At 42.2% G+C, this 9,364-nt stretch overlaps 1 protein-coding gene and 1 long non-coding RNA gene across 4 annotated transcripts in view; both read left to right on the top strand.

The window, feature by feature from the left end:
* LOC137495917 (uncharacterized) overlaps positions 1–9,364 on the top strand; it is a 70,571-nt gene that overhangs the window by 37,346 nt on the left and 23,861 nt on the right. The window lies entirely within an intron of this gene.
* On the top strand, positions 1,679–9,265 carry LOC147843358 (uncharacterized). Its single transcript, XR_015493220.1, has 2 exons — positions 1,679–1,928; positions 7,429–9,265. It is a non-coding gene; the product is annotated as an uncharacterized LOC147843358 (long non-coding RNA).

The raw sequence follows: 9,364 nt of genomic DNA, 5'->3' as shown, positions 1-9,364 counted from the left end.
ATTATTTAAAAAACTTAGCTTTTGTTTTCATTCTTGTTGTGAATGAATGCAATGAGGACATTACCAAGACAACAAAACTTGTCATAAACATAAACATGATTGCTGTGAAGCCATTATATATTTCTTGAATTTTATAACAGTATATGTTATATCTATATAATATCTATTAAATTGTCATTGAATATAAATGCCGCTCTTAAAAATAATTTGAAGAGGAACCACGCTTTTAATGAGACATGAAAAAGTTGCATGACACAATTATAATGACAATCATGTTTATGACAGATTTATGACAAGTTACATTGTCTTGATAATGTTGTAATAACACCAGTTGTGATGTATTTGTCTCAAGATGTCATATACAGTGTCATCTTTGCATTTAAAATGACATAACTGACCAAATGAAACTTAATAACATTTGTCATAAGTTGACATTCACATTCATGACAGTCTTATTAACACTTCCTTTAAGTTGACTATTTTTCTGGTAAGCTGTTCATCTACAGAATGCCGTATATTACACAGAATTTTTTTTTTTTTTTACTTTAGATGGATGTAAACCTACTACAGCAGGCAGAGGCTTTCAAAACAAAACTAGCAACCATTAGAACGGCCTAAGTGCACTTTAAAGGTTAGCTGGATGTGGCTCACTGAGGACTGAAAGCTAGGGGGAAGCTTTTCTCTAGTTGTATTGATAAGTGAGAGCATTCCCATGCAGACCTCGCTAATTGTGCTGAGAAAGAGTGAATTAATAATTTACAGGCAACTAGAGAGTCAGTAAAGCATGCTGCGTGTGTGTGTGAGAGTGAGAGAGATCTCGGTCATGACTAATCTCGCTCGTGCCTGGACGTTTTCATTGTGCCTGCATGTAAGCGTCGTCACCATGGCTACTGATTTGAATGCCCGCTGGTGAGTCATGGCAGTGGAGTATTCAGACCACACAGCGGGTTACTGTGATGTCACTAAACAAGCAAAAGCTTTTTTTACATGGAACAGTAGAACGTCGCCCTCTTTAATTGTTACTGAAGATCAATGGCATAGTTTAGGCCCTTGGCATTACATCCTGGCCATTGTGTCTATTCAGTGAGTCAGCGATCCAGTTTCGGACCCCAAGAGCCAAACCCCCAGTACAATAGAAGTGATACTATATAGTTGTATCACAAATGACACAATATACAGCAGTGTTTCTCAACCATGTTCCTATAGGACAACCAACACTGCAAGTTTTGGATGTCTTCTTTGTTTGTCACACACATTACAGGTCTTTCAGTCTCTGCTAATGAGATAAATAACCAGGTGTGTTTGGTTAAGGAGACATAGAAAATGGGCAGAGCTGGTGATATATATATACAATATTAGACATTGCTACAACGTAATTGTGTTTGTTGGGAAGTTACAATGACTCAAAAACATATGCTGTCAGGACTAATTATATATATATAAATATATATATATTATATATATATATATATATATATATATATATATATATATATATATATATATATATATATATACACACATACATATATATATATATATATATATATATATATATATATATATATATATATATATATTTATTTATATATTTATATATATATATTTATATATATATATATATATATATATATATATATATATATATATATATATATATATATATATATATATTTATATATATATAATTAGTCCTGACAGCATATGTTTTTGAGTCATTGTAACTTCCCAACAAACACAATTACGTTGTAGCAATGTCTAATATTGTTAATTAGTTAATAACTACGTTAATCGTGTTCTATCTTAACTTTATAAGTTACCCAAGCTGTTTTAAGCCAGTTTAACAAAATACAAGTTCAATAGGCTCATATGTTTAATTTAATTTAGCTTAAAAAATTAAGGCAACCTAATTTTTTTTACAGTCCAGTGTGACGCTCAATAATCAGGACGTGGAACCCAATTGCAAGTAAAAGTTTTAATGAAGATCACAGAAAAAGACAGAGGAAATGGTGAGTGGCTGGAAGTACACAGTCTTTTAGCAGGAATAACAGTAGCGATCTTGGTCGGCAGCGCCGATAGAAAGTTCATGTCACTCGTCAACAGAGTGAATCAAACAGTCATCATCAAAGGAACCGGAAGCATCTGAAAGTGAAACGAGGAAGCAACCGAGCCACTCACCACCAGCGAGAATCAGCGAGAGGATCCTGACAAAAGACAAAACACCGTGAGCATACAACGAACTGACAAAGTGAGACAGGAACGCTGAACATTTATAGGCACAAAAATGCGCTACACCTGTAGCGCGCTGATTAACAGCCGAGCGGTGACACGCAATAGTTCCGGTAACAAGGATCATGTGACCGCTCAGCTGATGCCACGAAAACAAACACCCACTGACAGGCACGCGAGTCCCACACAAGCACAGAGAGAGAAGCACACACACTAAGAAACACATACCATAAATAATGAACTGTCACACAACGCAGACACTTCAAATGAAGAGCAGATAGATCCACAACCGTGACATTACCCTCTCCCCTACGGACGCCTCCTGGCGTCCCCAGACGAGCCTACCTGGCGATTGTAATCATCGATAAGAGAGTGGTCCAATATGTCCCCGGCCGGAACCCAACTTCTCTCCTCCGGACCGTAACCTTCCCAGTCCACCAAGTACTGAAATCCTCGTCCCCTCCGTCTAGAGTCCAGAATGCGCTTAACCGAATAAGCAGTCTCCCCATTTACGAGACGCGGCGGGGGGGGAACTGGTGTGTGCGGATTAATTGCCGTATGAAAAACGGGCTTTACTTTGGATACATGGAACACGGGATGAATTCTCCTGTACGCTGGAGGTAATTTGAGGCGGATTGCCACAGGATTAATGATCTTAGTGACAATAAAAGGGCCAATAAATTTAGGAGCTAACTTATTGCAGACGGTGCGGAGCGGAATGTTTTTCGTAGAAAGCCACACTTTTTGACCGACAACGTAAACGGGAGGCTTAGACCGGTGGCGATCGGCTTTAGCCTTGGTGCGCTTCCCCACTTGGAGGAGGGTCTGTCTGGCCCTATTCCAAGTGCGGCGGCACCTCTGGACAAAGGCGTGAACAGAGGGAACCGCAACTTCAGATTCCAGACTAGGAAAAACTGGTGGCTGGTAACCTAGACTACACTGAAACGGAGAAAGGCCCGTGGCAGACACTGGTAACGAATTATGTGCGTACTCCACCCACGAAAGTTGTTGGCTCCAAGAGGATGGATTCTGCGAGACCAAACATCGCAATGTGCGCTCAAGATCCTGATTGGCTCTCTCGGTCTGGCCGTTACTCTGGGGATGAAAACCAGAAGAAAGACTAACAGTGGCCCCCAATAAACGGCAGAATTCTCTCCAAAATTTAGAGACAAACTGAGGCCCCCTGTCAGAAACCACATCCGTCGGGAGGCCATGAATGCGAAAGACATGATCAATGACAGCAACCGCTGTCTCTCTGGCTGATGGTAATTTGGGCAGAGAGATGAAATGAGCAGCCTTCGAGAACCGGTCCACCACGGTCAAAACTACCGTGTTACCATTAGAGGATGGAAGACCCGTAACAAAATCTAGCGAAATGTGTGACCAGGGTCTCGAAGGCACTGACAGCGGTTGGAGGAGTCCAGCAGGTGGGCGATTGGAAGACTTGGAAACCGCACAGACAGAGCAAGCCAAAACAAAATCACGCACATCGCGAGCCATAGCTGGCCACCAAAATCGTTGTTTGATAACAAATAATGTGCGACTCACCCCTGGGTGACAAGCTACCTTGGAGGAATGACCCCACCGGACGACGTCGGACCGTAATCCCTCTGGCACAAACAAACAACTCGGTGGACATCCGATCGGGGGCGTTACCCCATCCAGGGCTGCACGGACCCTCGACTCGATCTCCCAAGATATGTTAGCTACGACGATGTTCTGAGGAAGTACAGAATCAGAAGATGATTTGCGATCTGAAGGATCGAAAAGACGTGATAACGCATCAGGTTTGATGTTTTTGGAACCTGGTCTGTACGAGATGGTAAAATTAAACCGTCCGAAAAATAATGCCCACCGAGCCTGCCTGGAGTTCAATCTTTTAGCGGATCTAATATATTCAAGATTTTTATGATCGGTCCAGACGATAAAAGGCACCCCCGAGCCTTCTAACCAGTGACGCCACTCCTCCAAAGCAAGCTTGACGGCCAACAACTCTCGATTACCAATGTCGTAATTTCTTTCTGCAGGAGATAATCGATGAGAAAAATACGCGCAAGGATGGACCTTGCCATCCGAGGCGGAACGCTGGGACAGGATGGCTCCGACCCCAACCTCCGACGCATCGACCTCCACCACAAACTGCCGGGAAGGGTCAGGGGCAATGAGGATCGGGGCTGAAACGAAACAGCCTTTTAGTTTGGAGAAGGCAGCCTCGGCTGCACTGGACCACCTGAACGGCGTTTTGGAGGAGGTCAAGGAAGTCAGAGGTGTGGCGAGCTGGCTGAAATTGCGGATAAAACGCCGGTAGAAATTGGCAAAACCCAGAAACCTCTGCAGGGCCTTACGGGAATCCGGGGTTGGCCAATCTACCACAGCCTGAATCTTCTCTGGATCCATGCGCATCCCCTCGACTGACACGATATGTCCCAAGAACTGAACCGACTGTGCATGAAAAACGCATTTCTCCGCCTTGACATAAAGCCCATTCTCTAACAGCCTCTGCAACACTCGTCTGACATGTTGAATGTGCTCCTGGAGAGAGTGGGAAAAAATCAGAATGTCATCCAGGTAGACATAAATAAACTGATCTATCATATCTCTCAACACGTCATTGACGAGTGCCTGAAAAACAGCCGGAGCGTTGGAAAGGCCGAAGGGCAGAACGCAATACTCAAAATGCCCTCTAGGGGTGTTAAACGCTGTTTTCCACTCATCCCCGGGTCTTATGCGAACCAAATGATAAGCATTGCGAAGATCTAATTTTGTGAAAAAGTTCGCCCCCTGCAGACGCTCGAAGGCTGAAGACATCAGCGGCAAAGGATAAGTATTCTTAACCGTGATGCTGTTCAGCCCTCGATAGTCTATGCACGGACGAAGGGAACCATCCTTCTTTTTCACAAAAAAAAATCCCGCCCCCGCCGGTGAAGAAGACGGGCGGATGATCTTGGCTGCTAGAGAATCAGAAATATATTTCTCCATGGCCTCCCTCTCTGGAACAGACAGCGAATATAACTTGCCTTTAGGCGGAGACGTACCTGGCAATAAGTCTATAGCACAGTCATAGGGACGGTGAGGAGGTAGAGAAGCAGCCCGGGACTTACTGAACACTCTCTTCAGGTCATGGTACTCACGGGGCACGTTTGACAGATCCACCTGCTCTTCCTGAAACACAGAACAAGACACAGTGGAACACGCAGACAATAAACAAGACTTATGACAGCTCTCGCTCCAAGAAAAAACTGTGTTGTGGCCCCAGTTAATATGTGGCTTGTGTAACACCAACCACGGATGTCCCAGAATGACAGGATTCTTAATAGTCTTAGTGAGAAAAAAGGAAATAGTTTCAGTATGATTTCCTGAAGTAATAAGTCTAATAGGGGCCGTGATGTGCGTGATAGTAGGAAGAGGTAGTCCACTAAGTGCATGAACAGCTATGGGTGAAGAAAGAGGAAAACAAGGAATCTTTAACTTATTAACTAGATCAGAATCGATAAAACTCCCTTCAGCTCCTGAATCGATGAGCGCATCACAGGAATGAAAGTTCGAGTTAACTCCCAATTTAATGGGTAGAAAAGTGGAACCTGAAGTGTCCTTCCCAGTCAATATTTCGCCCACCAAAAAACTCTTACCAGTGGATGGTTTGTTCTTGACTGGACATACGGCTGCATAATGACCACCAACCCCACAGTACATGCACAGTCCCCCTGTGCGACGACGACGTCTCTCCTCCGACGAGAGGCGAAATCTTCCCACCTGCATGGGCTCAGGTTCCGGATCGGGGGTTGTAGCCTCTGGAAAGCAGGCCTGAGGACGGAACTCCTTGTGAACGCCTCTGCGCTGCAGACGGTTGTCCACCCTTATAGCCAGACTGATGAGACCGTCCAACGTCTTGGGCAGCTCCAATGCATAAATTTCGTCTTTTATGTGGTCCGCGAGTCCGTGAAAGAACATGTCCCACTGGGCTTCACTGTTCCAGCCACACTCAGCCGCCAGGGTGCGGAAATCAATGGAGTAATCCGCCACACTGTGATCCTCCTGGCGAAGCTCCGCGAGACGTCTGGATGCCTCCCTCCCCGAAGCAGCCTGATCAAACACCGTCTTGAGCTCCTCTGAAAAAGACTTAAAAGACAGACAGCAGGGAAGTTTCTTCTCCCACGCCGTGGTTCCCCATAATGCCGCTTTGCCAGTCAATAGATTAATTAAAAACGCCACCTTGCTCTCTTCGGTGGGAAAAGATGATGGTTGAAGAGATATGTAAAGTGAACATTTGGCAATAAAGGCTCTACATAAATGGGGTTCACCTGCATAAGGTTGTGGTGGAGGTAGTCGTGGTTCGGTGGTTCGGGGAGTTTCGTTGACCAACGGGCTGGCTGGTGGTTCGACGGAGGGAGCTGGTAAGGAGGATCCGGCGCTGAGACCCGAGCTGAGTCGTTGGACTTGTGTAGTCAGCTCCGAAACTTGATTGACCAGTGCTTGGATGGCTTGGCTGGTCATTTTCATCTGTTGGTCTTGATGATCCATCCTGGCGACACTGCGTGAAAGCACCTCCTGAATTTCTGCGGCACTTGCTGGGTCCATGTTGGTCAGTTCGTTCTGTGACGCTCAATAATCAGGACGTGGAACCCAATTGCAAGTAAAAGTTTTAATGAAGATCACAGAAAAAGACAGAGGAAATGGTGAGTGGCTGGAAGTACACAGTCTTTTAGCAGGAATAACAGTAGCGATCTTGGTCGGCAGCGCCGATAGAAAGTTCATGTCACTCGTCAACAGAGTGAATCAAACAGTCATCATCAAAGGAACCAGAAGCATCTGAAAGTGAAACGAGGAAGCAACCGAGCCACTCACCACCAGCGAGAATCAGTGAGAGGATCCTGACAAAAGACAAAACACCGTGAGCATACAACGAACTGACAAAGTGAGACAGGAACGCTGAACATTTATAGGCACAAAAATGCGCTACACCTGTAGCGCGCTGATTAACAGCCGAGCGGTGACACGCAATAGTTCCGGTAACAAGGATCATGTGACCGCTCAGCTGATGCCACGAAAACAAACACCCACTGACAGGCACGCGAGTCCCACACAAGCACAGAGAGAGAAGCACACACACTAAGAAACACATACCATAAATAATGAACTGTCACACAACGCAGACACTTCAAATGAAGAGCAGATAGATCCACAACCGTGACAGTCCAGTATATTGTTGACAAACACTGATGTACATCGTGCGCCTATACACTGTGCACTTTTATGAACTTTGCATGGTTGTTTTGTCATTCATCATCAGTAGGAAGCATCCCAAAAAAATATTTTGGCTGCTTCTTCAAACTGCTTATTTAAAATGAGCTGAAACAACACAATTCTGGAGATTGTTTTGGAAAAACTTGATTTTTTTAATGTCCAATCAACCTAAATTCGTTATTGACTTAATCAATTTGTGTCGGGACACACAAAGGTAAATTTGGTAGTAAAGGTCAATGACATTAACACCTGCCAAATGCGGGTAGATTTTAGCTGTGGCGAGTTATACAGCAATCCCCACTAGCCATTTTGCCTGGTTTGAAATAATTTTTATATTGTACTTTTCTTAAAAGCAGAATTCGACAATAATAATGGCCCAATATGCGTGCAAATGCGATAGAATCGAGAAGCAACATGACTGACAAAAATAATTGTGTTTGCGTGAGCAAAAGAAAGCAGGTGAACACTGAATGAGAGGATGATGACTCCCGCCAACAGCTGATGTGATGTGCACAACTGTTTCAAACGCGTGCGCGCTCCCATTTCCTTGCGCGAAGCAACCGTGCCTGGAAATGCAACTAATGTGATCACTTCTCTTTCAAATAGACTTAAAAAGTTATGCTCATGTACCCTACAGTCTTGCTGTCTTTAAGAGCTTCAGATTTGTCTTTTTGTAAGCAGCACCGGTTGCTTTCGCTTTAACCATTTTTAAACTGATTATTATTGGCCTTATTGGCTTGTTTTTCACCTGTTTTCTTTTGCTTACAGTTATTTTTGTTAATATGGTTTAATTAGGCTATCATTTTTTACAACAGCATTGCTTTAATGGGAGATTAGCTCCCCATTTAGTTAACTAGTGATCTGAGAGACCTTTAGCCAGGACAGATTACTGTGGATATTTTAGATACATGACAAAAATTATTTTTTAAAAGTCAATTGTTTTTTTTGTTTTTGTTTTTTTTAAGAAATGTTTTTTTTTTTTTTTTAAATTATAGTATACAGCTATATTTTGCTTTTTTGGCATTTAAAATTTGTGACTAAGGAATAATTATTTATTTATTTTTGGTGTGGTCAAAGATAACTTTGGTAAATCCTACATTTTGAGCTCTGAAAAGTCATGTGAAATAAAAAGTAATTGTAATGCGACACTATGAAACCATGACCCTTTTGCCTATGCACACTGAGGAAGCTCATAAACGACACACAAAAAGTTGAATTAATGAGGAGGCATGTGGACATCATACTAAATAGAAATCAGGTAATTTTATCATGTGACAAAAGTGTGCCTAGTGAAAATGGCGAATGGCTAATAATGTTGGAAATCTACTAGCCACAGTGGCTGATCAAAAAGGTAATGTCAAGCCCTGCCTGTAATCACTTGGTAGTAGCTTTTATTATTGTATTATTTTATTAATGTTTAAAAAAAATTTTAAAACTACAATAGAAAGTAGAAGAAAAGGGATTGCTAGTGGTAGAAGATCAAAACCATTTGTGGATAAAGAGAGAGAATAAATAAAGAGTGTAAAATATTAGTGTTGAATATTAGTATCATTTTGTATTATTTTTAACAAAAGATTTTCTTTTTTCTGACATTTTGGAAATTGACAGTGTGTACATGGGAGAAATATCCATTCACAATATTTTAGCAATATTTATTGCAGCAATTTTATATCAATACACAGACACCCAAATCAAATTATTGTATAACAGTTTATTATAATATTTGGTAGAATATTAGTTTATCTACACTTGTTATCAGTTTTCAATATATTTAATAAAGTGTTAAACTTGAGCTGAACATGAGCTTTTTTTTGGAAAAGGACATTATGGAAAAGACATGTTTTCATTAGAGTGTTGGTTTGCTTAACAATCCCATTTTGCATGAAAATTC

The sequence above is a fragment of the Danio rerio genome, chromosome 6 (assembly GCF_052040795.2).
Source record: "Danio rerio strain M-AB ecotype USA chromosome 6, GRCz13ab, whole genome shotgun sequence".
NCBI classification, from domain to species: domain Eukaryota; kingdom Metazoa; phylum Chordata; class Actinopteri; order Cypriniformes; family Danionidae; genus Danio; species Danio rerio.
This window is presented reverse-complemented; position numbering and strand designations above follow the sequence as displayed.